This window comes from Sceloporus undulatus, chromosome 5 (genome assembly GCF_019175285.1).
Source record: "Sceloporus undulatus isolate JIND9_A2432 ecotype Alabama chromosome 5, SceUnd_v1.1, whole genome shotgun sequence".
Taxonomy (NCBI): Eukaryota; Metazoa; Chordata; class Lepidosauria; order Squamata; family Phrynosomatidae; genus Sceloporus; species Sceloporus undulatus.
In genome coordinates, this window is record NC_056526.1 from 191,533,258 (window position 1) to 191,548,778 (window position 15,521).

At 44.3% G+C, this 15,521-nt stretch overlaps 1 long non-coding RNA gene across 2 annotated transcripts in view; it reads right to left on the reverse strand.

Moving 5' to 3' along the window:
- LOC121931479 overlaps nucleotides 1–14,900 on the reverse strand; it is a 39,526-nt gene extending 24,626 nt beyond the window's left edge. The window contains exons 1-2 of one of the 2 annotated variants that reach the window (XR_006104149.1): nucleotides 14,516–14,900; nucleotides 9,374–9,988 (exon numbers count right to left, since the gene is read on the reverse strand). This is a non-coding gene — a long non-coding RNA (uncharacterized LOC121931479). Of the gene's footprint in view, nucleotides 1–9,373; nucleotides 9,989–14,287 lie in introns of both variants that reach the window. The other variant, XR_006104148.1, reaches the window with a different exon arrangement.
- Nucleotides 14,901–15,521: the final 621 nt, after the last annotated feature.

The window sequence follows — 15,521 nt, forward strand, 5'->3', positions numbered from 1 at the left end:
ACAGAGGCGCACGTGCCTCTCTGCCCTCTCTGCCAGTTCATTAGCTTCCTTGACATCCCAGCTAAACGTTTGGGGGATCTGGCCCGCCCCATGCTGAGCCCATGCCAGCCAATGCCCCCCGGGCCAAGAGGGGCTGTGTCACATCTGGAGCACCATGCGCCAACACCCCACCCCACTGTGGCCTCCCCAAGCCAAGGAGTCACATTCAATCGCTGTCTGCCTTATCTGAGATGACAAGGAACTGCGAGGAAAAGGTCAGCGCCTGAGACGACTTGGAGAAGAAAGACGCAGGACAGGAGATGCAGGGGAGAAGGAGGGAGGGATGGAGGGAGCCAAAGGCCACTGACCCCTTCTTTCCAAAATTCTATCCAGAACATGTATGACAGGATCTTCCTTGGAAAGTTGGGTTGAAAAAGAGAAATTTAAGGTACCACACGCAGTATAGGCAGGAAAAACAAAACGCGCAAGCCTAAGACAATTAGCTTGGTAACATTACATGAGAAAAGGATCAAGGGATCTCAGTAGAGCACAAGCTAAAGATGAGACAATTGCATGACGGAGTGGCCCAAAAAGCCAATATGATTCTAGGATACATGAATAGGAGTGCAGCGTTTAGATCGAGGGAAGTAATAGCGACACTCTCTTGCGCTTTGGTCATTGGTCAGACCTCACCTGGAATAATGTTGTGTCCAGTTCTGGGCACCACAGTTAAAAAAGGATGTTGAGAAGCTGGAACGTGTCCAAAGGAGGGCAACTAAAATGGTGAAAGGGCTGGAAACCACCAAATCCTATGAGGAGCAGCTTAGGGAGCTGGGATGTTTAACCTGGAGGAGTAAAGGGTATAATATACTGATATAATAGCCCTGCTTAAATATTTGAAGGGATGTCATACTGAAGACGGAGCAGTGGCATCACTAGGGTTGGCGTTACTCATGGTGTCACCCCCCACGCACGCCCCACTGACCTCCTCTCATACCACGCCATACAGAACACTTAGCCATGTTTTTTGTACCATCGTTACTCATAAGCCGTAATTCCTGCATATCACTGAAATGTCACAATAATAGTTGTGGCATAAACAACTATCAAAATTATAATGCAGGCCTATGACTAACATCTCCAATTTTTTCCCCTGTTTGCCTGATGAAGAAACCAGTGTGATTTCGAAAGCATGCACCATGTAATTGTGCATTTTGTTTGTCCCCAGAAAGGTACCATTGTTTGGATGTTATGGGGTTTGCTATACGGCCAACACAGCTAGCCTTAGATATATTTTGGGGGGGATTTCAAGATACCGGATTTTAGCTGTCACAGGGGAATTTTCAAGAGAGAGCCAGTGCACTGGGACCTTGCCATCAGAGGCTTCTGCCTCCAACAAAGGTAAAGCAGTTTTGGGACTGGATTGGCATGCTTTGCTTCTACACCAGCTAAGGTTTTCCTGATGCAAAACATGAAGACTTCTTGAGAAATCCAGTGTTCTCTGCCCACATAGGAGCCTGTGGCTTCACAAAGGAGGAGACAAAAGGAAACATCTTCCTTGAGTTGCAAATGGACATTAAATTCCTTGACTTTGAAAATCTGCCATTGACCCTATGGCCAAAAAGAGGAGGTGCCAGCCTGCAGATCGCCCTCCCTGCCATCTGAACTGAGAACAGAAACAAAAAATGCAGGCCTAAGGCTAACATCTTCAATGTCTTTCTCCTCTTTGCCTTACGAAGAAGAAGCCAGCGTGACTTCAAATGCTTGCAACATGGAATTGTGCATTTTGCTTGGCCCACAATAAGGGTATAATTGTTTGGGTGTTACTGGATTATCAACATTAAAGTTGTACCTCTCCTTTCTCTTCCCACTGAGTCTCACCCCATTCACCCCAGCTCTTGCCACATTTTAATGGACACAGATGAATGCTACAGCCCATTTCTGCCAAAAGCGTGAGAGTTTTGGAAGGAAGGAAGGAAGGAGTCAATTTGAGGCGCAGTCTGCATCCCCTGCTGCGTCCCTCTAGCGATGCCATTGGACATGATAGTCATGCTGAAATATTTGAAGGGATGTCATGTTGAGGATGGAGCTAGCTTATTTTCTGCTGCTCTGGAGAACAGGACCCAATGGAGCAATGGATGCAAAGTACAGGAAAAGAGATTCCACCTAAACATTAGAAGGAACTTAATCTTGACAGTAAGGGCTGTTTGACAGTGGAAGATGCTGCCTTGGAGAGTGGTGCCATCTCCTTCTTTTGAGGTTTTTAAACAAAGGCTGATGGCCATCTCTTACAGGGAATGCTTGGATTGTGTCTTCCTGCGTGGCAGAATAGGATTGGACTGGATGGCCCTTATGTTCCCATTCAACACTTTGGAGTTTATCACACAAAAGAGATTGGGAGCTTATCCCACGAATATCCCGAGAAAATCGTGTAATTATGCAAAACGATTTCACATGACATCGCACAAAACCCGCCATTAAAGTGGTCACAAAAAAGCATTAATGCATATCTTTTTACAATCAGGATTTCAGCATCAATGCATTTCAAATATCACTTTATTTGTGCAATTGTGTGCGATAATCATTAGTGCAATTACTCGCCATTTCCTCTTTATTTGTGGGATGCTTTAAATGTGCTTTAATCTCTCTTTAATGTCAAAATTAACCCCAGTGTGATAAACTCCAATGATATTATGATTCCTGCCTCATTCCTTTTCCAAAAATGACTCATAGGAATCTCTGTCCAAGCAACAGAGTCCCTCTCAGACTGCCTTCTCACTCTCCATATCTGTGGGATGAAAAAGAGGCTCTCTCCCCACCCATCCCAGCCCCAGCTCCAGCTGCAAAGTAAAAGCCAGGTTCATTTTGGGCACGTTTTTATTCTCATGGAGCCTGGCTCATGCACACATTTGAAGCATCCATGTGCCTAACCCTCTCCTTTGACAGCTAGCCAAAAATGCAGTGGCCGTCACCTTGTCTTGGGGCAGCAAATCCCATCAATTGGGAATAATAATATAGGGACCTAATTTATAGTAGATCAGAACATTGCTCTGTCAAGTCCTGGAGATGGCAAAAACAGCCCAGACGTGATCCCTCCAGATCCCCAACAAAAACTAAAAAGAAGGGTTTATTGCCTCTTCTTAAAGCCACCTTTTAAACGGAAATCTACTGTTTAAATAGGTTGCAGAGACCACCTGCACTATTCATTAACAAATGCCTATTTTTCACTACAAGAAGAGGGCTTCCAACCACTTCCTTTTCTGTTGATGTTGTTGTTGTTGTTGTCATTTTTAGCTTTCCAAGGGCTCATTCCCACTTACATTTAAACCGGTGTCCTATTTGCCTTCGCTCTGTGTTGGTTAATCGATTCCAAAAGGTCCATCGTTCCCACAATGAAAGCGGATCTATTCATTATCCCTTTTTAATCGCTTCTTTTTTGGCACGATTGTCGTCTCTGCTAGTTTGCGCCGCTTCAAAATGCATGTCAGTCATCTCTGCATCAACAGTGATGTAAGCAGCAACCCAGCTTGGGAACCGGTAGAAATTCTATTCATTGAGTTTGCAACTACTTGCCTCACTGATTGCAAGTAGTTCCAACATCAATGAATCGAATCTTCTATCAATATTATTTTTTTGAAATCATTCACCCATAGGTCCCACCTGAAGCACAAAGGCAGCATTGGGGGGGGGGGGGGGGGGGAGGCAGTGGATCTCCCAAAAGCTGAGGAGGGATGAACACCCTTCTGCCATTGGTGCCTCCCCCCCAGAATGATGTGATTCAGATCCGTTGTCCCCATTTGTTGAACACACTTCAGAATCGATTCTTTTCAAAAGAACTGCTAGGAAACTATTGTCTGGAAAAACCATTTTTTGCATTTGCCTCACTTTATCGTGACAGAAATCGATCAAAGTACGATCGGAACCAGTTTCAATTGGGAACGACAGACATACAACCCGATCAGCAATCCACTTTAAATCATAGTGGGAAAGAGCCCCAAGTGGGCCCTAAACCATCTCAGTGGCAGACCTACCACAGTTTTCCAGCCCAGATCTAGGCACTCTTTGGGAGAGGACTGCCTGATTCGATCTGGGATGGGCTCCAGTAATTTTAATCCTTAATAGAGCTTAGACCTTGCAAGACACTTTTAAATCAAGTCTCAGTTTGAGTCTTAAGTTCCTACTTCCAAGTCACAAGTCAATTCTTAAGTCTCCACATTCACACTCCTTCCGTTCTAGCTGTAAGCAGGAATCCTTCGACATGATGCCAGAGGATCAAACTGTCAAGTCCAGCAGGAAACCAAGTTCAGAGATCCAGGCTTCAGAAGTTAAAATTCAGAAAACCTTTATTAAGAAACTGTAGCTGTAGTCCAGAGAGCTTCATTGTCAGAACCGACCAGCAAGCGTTAACACATTGACTAATGAAACTGCAAACAGTTTAGAATTCATGGTGGGCTTCATTCTCATTTGTTAGCATTAATAAACACTTTGTTCCTCTCATTCCCACGCTGCTTCTTTCACTGTTTCTACAGCTAGAGTCTCTCACAGAAACAACCTTGAACAGCCTTGCCTCAAGCTCACCTCTTTTCATTATGATCAGAACAAGATTGCCATGTTGCAGCAATAACTGTTCCTACTGTATCACACCGCATCACATCACACCAGCTTTCCAACATACGTCAGGCAAGGTGGGCTAGACAAGGCAACTCTTACATGGATTTGCAATTGGTTGACTGACCGAAGCCAAAGGGTGCTCAACAATGGCTCTTTTCATCCTGGAGAGAAGTGACCAGTGGGGTCCCACAGGGCTCTGTCCTGGGCCCAGGGCTATTCAACATCTTTATCAATGACTTCGATGACAGAATTAGGGGCATACTCATCAAATTTGCAGATGACACCAAATTAAGGAGGAGTAGCTATACCCCAGAGAACAGGAATCAACATTCAAAATGACCTGAATAGACTAGAAGCTGGGCCAAAGCTAACAAAATGAAATTCAACACGAGAAATGTAAGGTATTGCACTAGGGCAGAAAAATGAAATGCACAGATATATATAATAATAATAATAATAATATGTTTTTATTTATATACCGCTATTCCAAAGATCATAGCGGTGAACAGCAAGTAAGCTAATTAGCAAGTAAGCTAATTTGCCCCCAACAGTCTGGGTACTCATTTTAGCGACCTCGGAAGGATGCAAGCCTGAGTCGAGCTTGGGCCCTTTTGCTGGTCTTGAACTGCAACTTGTGGTTTGAGTGAATGGCAGTACAGGCATTTACCCACTGCGCCACCAGGGCTCCATAATAATTTGTTTTTTTATTTATATACCGCTATTCCAAGATCATAGCGGTGACAGCAAGTAAGCTAATTTGCAAGTAAGCTAATTTGCCCCAACAGTCTGGGTATCATTTAGCGACCTTGGGAGGATGCAGCCGTGAGTCGAGCTTGGGCCCTTTTGCTGGTCTTGAACTCGCAACCTTGTGGTTTTGAGTGAATGGCTGCAGTACACAGGATTTAACCACTGCGCCAACAGGGCATGATGGGGGACACCTGTCTTAAGGAGACAACATGTGAAAGGGATCTAGGAGTCCAAGTAGACCATAAGTTGAACACGAGTCAACAGTGTGATGCGGCAGCTAACAAGGCCAATGCGATTTTAGGCTGCATCAATAAAAGTATAGTGTCTAGATCAAGAGGAGTAATAGTGCCACTCTATTCTGCTCTGGTCAGGCCCCACCTGGAATATTGTGTCCAGTTCTGGGCACCACAATTTAAAAGGGACATTGAGAAACTGGAGCCTTGTGTCCAAAGGAGGGAGACTAAAATGGTGAAAGGTCTGGAAACCATGAAGCCCTATGAGGAGAGATTTAGGGAGCTGGGGATGTTTAGCCTGGAGAAAAGAAGGTTAAGAGGTAATAGGAGAGCCCTGTTTAAATACTTGAAGGGATGCCATATTGAGGAGAGAGCAAGCTGGTTTTCTGCTGCTCCAGAGACTAAAACACAACAGAGCAATGGATGCAAGTTCCAGGGAAAGAGATTCCAGCTCAACATTAGGAGGAACTTCCTGAGAGTAAGGGCTCTCCGACAGAGAAACACACTCCTTCCTCGGAGTGTAGTGGATTCTCCCTCCTTGGAGGTCTTCAAACAGAGTCTGGATGGCCATTTGTCAGGGATGCTTTGATTTGGATTTCCTGCATGGCAGAAGGGGGTTGGACTGGATGACCCTTGGGGTCTCTTCCAACTCTATGATTCTATGATTCTAGGTGTTACCAAGTTTGGTTTTAATAAAATTTTGGGTACATGCGGTCTGTGGTATGACCCCTGACTGACCTGATAGAGAACCCGCCATTAAGCCAAAGGCGAGGAGGAGACACATAGGCAGCTCATCTTGCAAAGGCAGAGTTCCTAGAAAAAGATGGAATTGGAAATTTTCTTCAGGAAGTTTGGGAGTCACCAAACCAGAATTGCCTCTGCTTGCCCAAGTAAGACAATAGACTTGGCTTCACATCTGATGAGTCAGTGATCAGCTTAACGACTCAGTAATCAAGTCGGATGCCCCTCCAAATTGTGTCCAGACCTAAATGCATTGTGCAACACATTGCTTGCTTGTGGCTTAACAAAGCCCAAGCAATCAACACCTTTGTCTAGCATGTCCCCATAGCCTCAGGATACATTTCACCCTATAAAAACCCCAGGTTTTGGGACTCTCCTTGTGCTATCACCAGGTTGCAAGCTGGTCCACGCCAGTCTGAACTCCACTCTTAGCTCCTGTGGCCCTCTTCCCCTATTCCTGCAGCCATGATCCACTGTCCATCCAAGCTTCATCAGGACTTCCCGGAGAAGACTTCTAAGGTAGTATTCCCTAGTGGTACCTCTCTTTCTCAAACCTATCTCTCGAACTCACCCATCCCCTGCTGTAGCATCGAATGTGTGTGTGTGTATGCTCCCCTTTTTGCTGTGTGGTTGTCCTGTGCTTTAATAAACATTACCCGTTTATTGGACCTAATTGGTATTAGCTTCTCTTTCTCTTGGGGCTTGCTGGCGACCTCTGGTATACACTGTTGGGACCCGATTCCGGCACGTGGGTTGTTAGGCCACCCTCCCAGCAATATCTGAGCTAATTAAAATTCCCCTAATTCAATCCTTCCTAGCATAGGTGCATATTGCAACTCCTGACACAAATGCAACCTTTAGTTAGAGGCCATCAAAAAGCTTGCCTCCTCATGCTGTAAGGACAAACATTTTCAGTGTGCAATATTTATGGAGGACTTGGTCAGTTTGTGCTGCCAAGCCAATCCAGCTGGAGACAAGAGCCACACCACCAAAGATGAAGTGGCCTTTAGAAAGCATGAATGGCATGGAAAGATTTGTAGAAGTGGGTCCCTATGCAGAATCCTGGGATTGCAGGCTGCCCAGTTCACCAGGATACCCAAAATGAGGAAAAGAAACCTCTTCCAAATATTGTCTGAGATCCTACATGGTTGTGCAGAGAGTAAGAATTCTGTATGCAGAGGCCCACTGTCTTCCCAGGATGCTTTGTTGCGCTGTGATAGCCCAGCCATGACTATTTCATTAAGCACAAGGGATCATAGACGATCTACACAAATTCAACCTAGACAACGAGGAAACTGAAAAAGTAGGAGTTTTTGTACCTAGGGTCAAATATTGATTAGAATGGAGACTGCAGTCAAGAGATCAGAAGAAGATTTGGAATGGGAAGGGCAGCTATGAAAGATCCTAAAACCCTAAGGTGTAAGAATGTAAGTATGAAAGTTAGAGTCATACAAGCCATTGTATTCCCTACTACCATGGAAGGATGTGAGAACTGGACAGTTAAGAGAGAAGATAGGAAGAAAATCAGTTCATTTGAGATGTGGGGCTGGAGAAGAGTGCTGAGGATCCTGTGGACAGTCAAAAAGACCAACAAATGGATCCGAGATCAAATCAAGTCAGAGATCTCCCTGGAAGTCAAGATGACAAAATTGAGGCTGTTGTACTTTGGACACAGAGGTCACCGATATGAATTTGCAGGAACCAAGCGGAGCAGTGGAGGAGAGGATGGCTTGGAGATCTTTTATGCACAGGGTCACAATGAGTCCGGATCAACTTGAAGGCAGTTGACAACAACAGCAAAACATAGAAGCATCTGGCTATGTCTCCATAGCAAGACTGAGGGTGCTTTCCACCAAGATCTGCCAGAGTCAGTCTCAGCAGATGATGTCGGAGTTTATCAAACGAGAGGAATTTCTCTTAAATTCGAATGAAAAGAAAGTGGGGCCAGAACGCATTCACTTAAAGTCGCTAGTTTAGCGCAATTACGTGAATACGCATTGCATTCGAAATGGCTCCCCATTGCCCTAAAATAGCATGCCATTGCCCGAATATGCATGTGGCAGTCTATCATGGAATAACGTGAAACCACATGATTGCGTTTGGACTGATTTCCCATTGCCCAAATTTGTTAAACCCCATGATTGCATTCAGATTGCCATCAGATTATACTTTCAGTTCCCCTTGTCTGATAAACTCCATGCTCAGTCTGTCTCTGGCACATATCCCCATCTCTCTCCCCCAGTGATGAAATGGCTATTGGGGGCAGCTATTTGACAGAATGAGCCTGGGAAGTGGGGTCTAGTTGTTGCAGAGAAAGGGAGGGAATACAGTGGGCCCTTGGTATCTGCTGGGGTTTGGATCCAGGGCCCGCCATGGACACCAGAATCTGTGGATGCTCAAGTCTCATTACATACAGTGGTATAGTAAAATGGTGTCCCTTATATAAAATAGCAAAACCAAGGTTTGCTTTTGGGATTTTTAAAAAGCATATTTTCTAGCCATGGGTGGTTGAATTCAGTGGATGCAGAATCCATGGATAAGGAGGACCGACTATACCAACCTTTACAATGTCTCCCTCTAAAATATATGTCTACACATACAGAAGCGTAGGATGGAATTACAGTCAGCCCTCTGTATCCATGGATTGTGCATCTATGCATTCAGCCATCCACAGCTTGAAAATATTCCCCAAAATTCAAAAACAAACCTTGATTTTGCCAAAGGTGAAAACAGCCTGCAGTACTCAAAATGCTTCATTAGACTGGTCTGTAAAAAACTCTGGGATAGAGAAGAAATGAGGTGTAGTGGTTTGAGCATGGGACTATGACTCTGGAGACCAGGGTTCAAATCCCTGCTTGGCCATGGAAACCCACCAGGTGACCTTGCGCAAGTCACACTTTCTCAAACTCAGAGGAACACAATGCCAAGTTCCCTCTGAACAAATCTTACCAAGAAAACCCTTAGGGTCACCTTAAATTGGAAACAATATGAAGGCACACAACAACAATAACGACAAAGACACACGAGTGGCAAAGTCCCCTTTGGGCCATGCAGAATCTTACCAAGCTGGTGGTGATCTGGGAAAAACCCAGTTCTGGTGACACGAGGCAATCCTGGTTCTGGACTGCAGTACCATGGGGTTGCAATCCAATCCGCTTCCATTGATTTTCTCATTTGCAGTCCATATGCATCATCAGCAGACTACTGACCCAAATTTCCCATCTGTTCCACTCAAATCATAATTCCAATATCCAAGCCATGCAATGTTCCAAGATCCTTCCCTTTGTAGGGGAATGCACACCCACAAACCTCATTTCAAAACTCAGTCTCATTCCCCCCACATGTACTTCAAGTGGAAAAGCTCAAAGTGTATAATCATTTCTGATTTCCAAGGCCTGTTCTTAGGGCTGAGCCAAGAAAAAGCAGAGATTAGACCCAAACGTGACATCCAGCTTTGCAAACTGCAGTTCCATATCTTTGCCTCTGAGAAAGTGGTCCTGATCCAGATTTCAGAGCTGTGGTCCATTTCTTCTGTGGTCTGTGTAATCCATGCAATTCATATCCATGGCAAAGTCATCACCAAAGTTGATAAAATATTCCATTCTCTGGATTCATGTTCCATTATGGTTCCTCACAAATCTTTTGCTTTCTTGGACTGCATCCACTCATATTCCGTTCTGAATGAGACAAAACAGCGTAAGGATTCCAGAACCTGCAGTGAGTTAAAATTCAAGTTCCCAATGTGATTTATTTTTGCCATCATTTTTTTAAAAAAAAAACTCATCACCACAAATGGTACAAAAGTACTCTTTCTCCAGTTCCCAATGCCCGGATGTGGCACTTCTCTTGTTTCCACCAAACTTGCCTGCTCCATCCCTTTTCACCCCAATGCCATGCACACCAGATGCCAGACTTCTCAATGCTTCTGCAAAATGGACAGTACTGGCAAATGGATTTGGGTCCTCCCTGCTGCCCAGCATCACTTGACATCCTTTGCGGTAGATCTATGGGGCGGAGGCAAAAATGGGGGATATTGGCCCTCAATAAGAATTCTGCCTCCCCAAATGAAGTTTTCCTTTTGCCCCCAAATGTCTACCTTATATATTCAACTATCAGTCAACCTCATGTATGAGTCGAGGGCAGGTTTTGGGGGGCAAAATTATGGGTATTGATATGACTCTTGGATAAGTTGAGGGTAAAACTTAGGGACATGCAACAAGGGATCTAAATGATGAAGCAAAGGAAAACAATGCCAAAGAACCTACAATATTATGGCAGGCATAACTGTTTTGGCTCAGACTAAAAGCTGGATGGAAGAGAGACTAGAAGGAGGCCAGTGCTTCCAGGACAGATTGCACTCCTGCCTTTCACCTGGGGATGGTTCCCTTTTTTGTAAGACTTAAAGAGTCTTTGACCCGTGGATAAGTCAACCTAGGTTTTTGGGGTCAATTGTTTGACTAAAATTTCTAGACTTATACATGAGTATATACAGTAGTTTTGCAGTAACTTAAAACTTCAGTTGAGCATTTAGAAAATAAGAGTTTGGGCATCCTAAGCAAAAGAGCAGGGAAAGTGACCAAGGGAACGGCAAAGCAGCAAAGAGGAGAGCCCTGGATGTGGAAAATGTCAACAATCCTTATCCAGAGTTGCAGTGCACTCAGAGATGGAGCTCTATTGCTTGACAACAGCCACAGTAGCCTAGGCTGATCGTACGTACGGTTTTAAACAGAATAGTACCATTTCCTCCCACATGTTTCCAGACTGCCCCATGATTTTGATACAAATGTCGATTTTGTCCCGTTTTCAAGAAAACAAAATGCCGCGTTACGTTGCGAAAACGGTTAGAAGATCCCTGTTTGCAATTGTGGTGGCCATTTGCAAGAGGTCAAGTGTCTACCTTCCAAGCATACATTAGTTTCATTGGAAAATATAATATTTCAGCCACCCAAGTAGTCGTCAACATTGAAAATCTTGTAAACCACTTGGAGTCCATGCAAAGTGAAGTGTTTGTAATGACTAAAACAAAATTGCGTCACGGAGTGTGAGACGTTTCATGATAAGGCGTTGCAAGACCGAAATCTGCTGCGTAAGTTGACTTCCTTAGAGAAATATTCATGGTACGATTGTAGTGAAATCCAGTTCCCCTCTACATCTACCTGAATTTTTGGATGAGTTCTCCATCCTGTTTTTGCCATCTCAGTGTCCTGTTTTTGTCTGAAAGAAATATGGTCAGCCTATGGTAACCCCACCTTGGATTTCTCTCCTTCCCCAACTTAGGAGGTGTCTTCATTGACTACCTCTCAGCCCCCCAAAATCTAGGCCTCTTTAGCGCCACCCAATAATAGCAGCTTTATACTACTTTAACTGTCCTGGGATCTTGGGATTTGTAGCTTGTGGGGTGGTTCAAGTGCTTCATCAAACTGCAGGTCCCAGAGTTGTGTAGTGTGGACTCAAGGCAGTTAAAGTTAAAGGGTTGTCACTGCGTAGTGTTAAAAAGGCGGTTCTCCTGCATTTGCTAATAAGAGTAAGCTTAAAACCACCCCATATGACTGAAATGGGAGATGCGTTTGTGGAGGCACACAACTACAGCCACTGGAGAGGTGTTTGTGCATGCACACAACTACAGTGTGACTGTACAAAGTGCATGTTTTATATATATGTACATACACACACACACCGTATATAATCAACTATAAGTCGACCTCATATATAAGTCGAGGGCAGTTTTTTTGACCAAAATTAGGGATTTTGATATGACCCATGGATAAGTCGAGGGTAAAATTTAGGGACATGCAACAACGGATGTAAAGGATGATGCAAAGGAAAACAATGTGAAAGAAGATAAAAAATTCCAGCAGAGATTAACTGTTTGTACTCATAGTAAAGACACTATACTTCTATTGATGCAGCCTAAAATCACATTGGCCTTTTTAGCCGTCGCATCACACTGTTGACTCATGTTCAACTTGTGGTCTACTTGGACTCCTAGGTCCCTTTGACATGACAAGTCTCCTTAAGCCAGGTGTCTCCCATCCTATATCTATTGGCTGCCAGTCTGCAAAGAGTTTTCTGGAAAGAAAGAAATAGATGTAGACAACTTGCACAAATATGGTGCTGGGCTCTGATGAATTCAGAAAAGTACCTTGCTGGCCTCCCACAGGGTTGTTGTTAACTGCCTTCAAGTCAACTTCAACCAATGGTTATCTTATGAATGAGAGGCCTCCAAGTCATTCTGTCCTCAGCCGCCTTGCTCAACCCTTGCAGATTTATGGCCTTGACTTCTCTGAGTCTATCCATATAGTATACGGTCATCCTCTTTTCCTATTGCCCTCAACACTACCAGCCATTACTGTCTTTTCTAGTGAGCCCTGTCTTCTCATGAAATGGCCAAAATATGACAGCCTCAGTTTAGTCAGAAGCTGTAGGTTACATTTCAGGGGACGGCAATGACAAACAGCCTCTTGAGTAGTAGTCCTTGCCTAAGAAAATCCTATAAAACTCATGGGGTTGTCCTTAAGTAGAGAAGTGTCTTGAATGCAGATACACTCTGAGACACGCAAACACATCTCTCACAGTTTTCACTCTACACAGCTGTGTTGCACACCAGAATCCACTGTAGGCTCACTTATCTTCTGAGCGAAGCATCCATGGGCCAAAGTAAAGCTATGCATTTGCAAGAGGGACAAGGAAAGGAAAACTAAATGATGGAAGGAAATGTTTCTGCCCCACTCCATATACAAGGGCTCACCTGGAATAATATTGTGTCCAGTTCTGGGCCCCACAATTCAAAAAGGATGTTTGAGAAGCTGGAGCATGTCCAGAAAAGGGCCACCAAAATGGTGAAGTGTCTGGAAAACATGCTCTATGAGGAAAGACTTAGGGAGCTGGGGATGTTTAGCCTGGAGAAGAGACGGTTAAAGGGTGATATGACAGCCATGTTTAAGTATCTAAAGGGATGTCAAACTGAGGATGGAGCAAGCTTGTTTCTGCTGCTCCAGAGATCAGAGCATGAAACAAGGGATGAAAGCTCCAGAAACAGAGATTCCACCAAAACATTAGGAGGAACTTAGTTTTTTGTGGGTTTTTCAGGTTATGTGGCCATGTTCTAGAAGAGTTTGTTCCTGATGTTTCTCTAGCATCTGTGGCTGGCATCTTCAAAGACCAGATGCTGGTGAAACATCAGGAATAAACTCTTCTAGAACATGTCCATATAGCCCCAAAAACCCACATTAGGAGGAGCTTCCTGAGAGTGAGGGCTGTTCGACAGTGGAACACACTCCCTCGGAAATGGTTGGAGACTCCTTCTTTGGAGGTCTTTAAGCAGAGTCTGGGTGGCCATCTGTCGGGGATGCTTTGATGGAGAGTTCCTGCATGGCAGAAGAAGGGGGTTGGACTGGATGGCCCTTGGGGCTCTTCCAACTCTATGACTCTATGATTTGCTCAAAATTGTTCTGCCATATTGAAGGAGAGGGGGGGGCATTGTGCAGTTGTGCTGCTCCATGTGCCCCCTCCCAGGATATTTTTGTGGCCCTCGACATCTCCAAAATCCTTACCTTTTTCTGCATCCCCTAAAAAAGGTGAATTACAGATCCTGAAAGCCTCCAGAAGCAACAAATGCATCTGAGAAAGTAAACTTAACTCTATGAAAGCTCATGCAGCCATCTTCTTTCTTTCAGTGTACAGAGAGATCTTGTAGCATCTTTGAGACTCACTGAAAGGAAGAAGTTGGTAGCATGAGCTTTCCTAGACTTAAGTCTACTTAAATCCAAATGCATCTGAGGAAGTCGACTGAAGTCTAGGAAAGCTCATGCTGACAACTTCTTTCTTTCAGTGAGTCTTAAAGATGCTACAAGATTTCTCTACAACTGATTCTACAGACTAAAACAGTTATGTCTTTGAGTTCCGGAAGCAACAGTTTGCTTTTGGAGTAGGTTTCAAAGCCTCCCTGTACTTTATTAACATTAAAAGATTCCTACGTTTGAGAACCAGAAGTGGAATTCCAGGCATTTTAGGTTTTCAAGGAGGGTTTTGGTAGTTCAAGTGGTCCTTGCAGAGTCATAGGATATACAGTAACAGTGGCTTTTGGACTGCCACAGTCAACCATTAAAGAGTGGCATCGATTGGGCCTCCTCTTTCGGGGATGCTAAACCTCACAGCCAAAAGATCTGATGCCCTCTCCATGCAACCAAAAGCAAAGTCCATACCTCAAATATCCCACAGTTTCTACAGTTGGTGAGGAAATCCTACGGGGAAAAGGACGCTTTTGCCTGGACATCCTCTTCCTAGGCATTTTGGTAGGCAGAGACCATCCAAAGGTCTTCCACTTCTGTGGAACCGATAGCCAACTTTTACAAACATCCTCACTGGTTTCTGATAGCAACATCCGTTTTCAGTTGGAAAATCCTCAAGAAGAGACCCGGGTCTTGTGCCAAAGTGATTTTATCACGATCTGAGAAGTATACAAGGCCTTTGCTAGACTGCATCAACCGCCTCTCCATGAAGAGAGAAGTTAGCTGCAGGGTGACCAGATGTCCTCCTTTTCCAGGACATGTCTACATCTCAGCTTTCTGTCCAGGAGGAGTTCCAAAACCTCCATTCTGAGCATGACTGCATGGATTTATATTAGTGGAAATGTCCTACATTTTGTGGTGTCTTATCCTCTCCTTTGCAGCTATGACATCTGGTCGCCCTGAGTTAGCTGGATCCAGGGAGGAAGGATTTCCATCCAAACCAGAGGTTATTCCTAAAAGGAGAGACATTTTCCTAAAAGGATTAAAAGCTCCAAGGATGATCACGGGACCGGAACAAAATCTTAGAAGCAGAGACGGAAGAGGTGGATAATCCTGGTGCAGAGAAGCAAGGAAAATAAGATAAAGTGGAGAAATGGTGAGAAACAGTTGTCGAAATCTTTCAGAAGATAGCGGGAGACCACAAAGAAGTTTTGCAGAAAGCTGAGGGCAACGTGAGAGAAAATGGCTGCTTGCGATGCGTCCGTGCGCTCATCCAAATTTCAAAGTTTGTCAGAATCTGCCTTTTTTCATAAATCCAAACCCAAAATACCCCAAACCTGTCTGCGAACAAACCAGGAAATGATGCTTCTCTTTCAAAGTACTTCAAACGATCTGTTTGGTCTTCTTGATCCAAAATTCCAGTGGATCTGGGAGCAGCAAAACCACTAGCGTATTTCTCCTTTGTGCCAGCTTTGGTTTT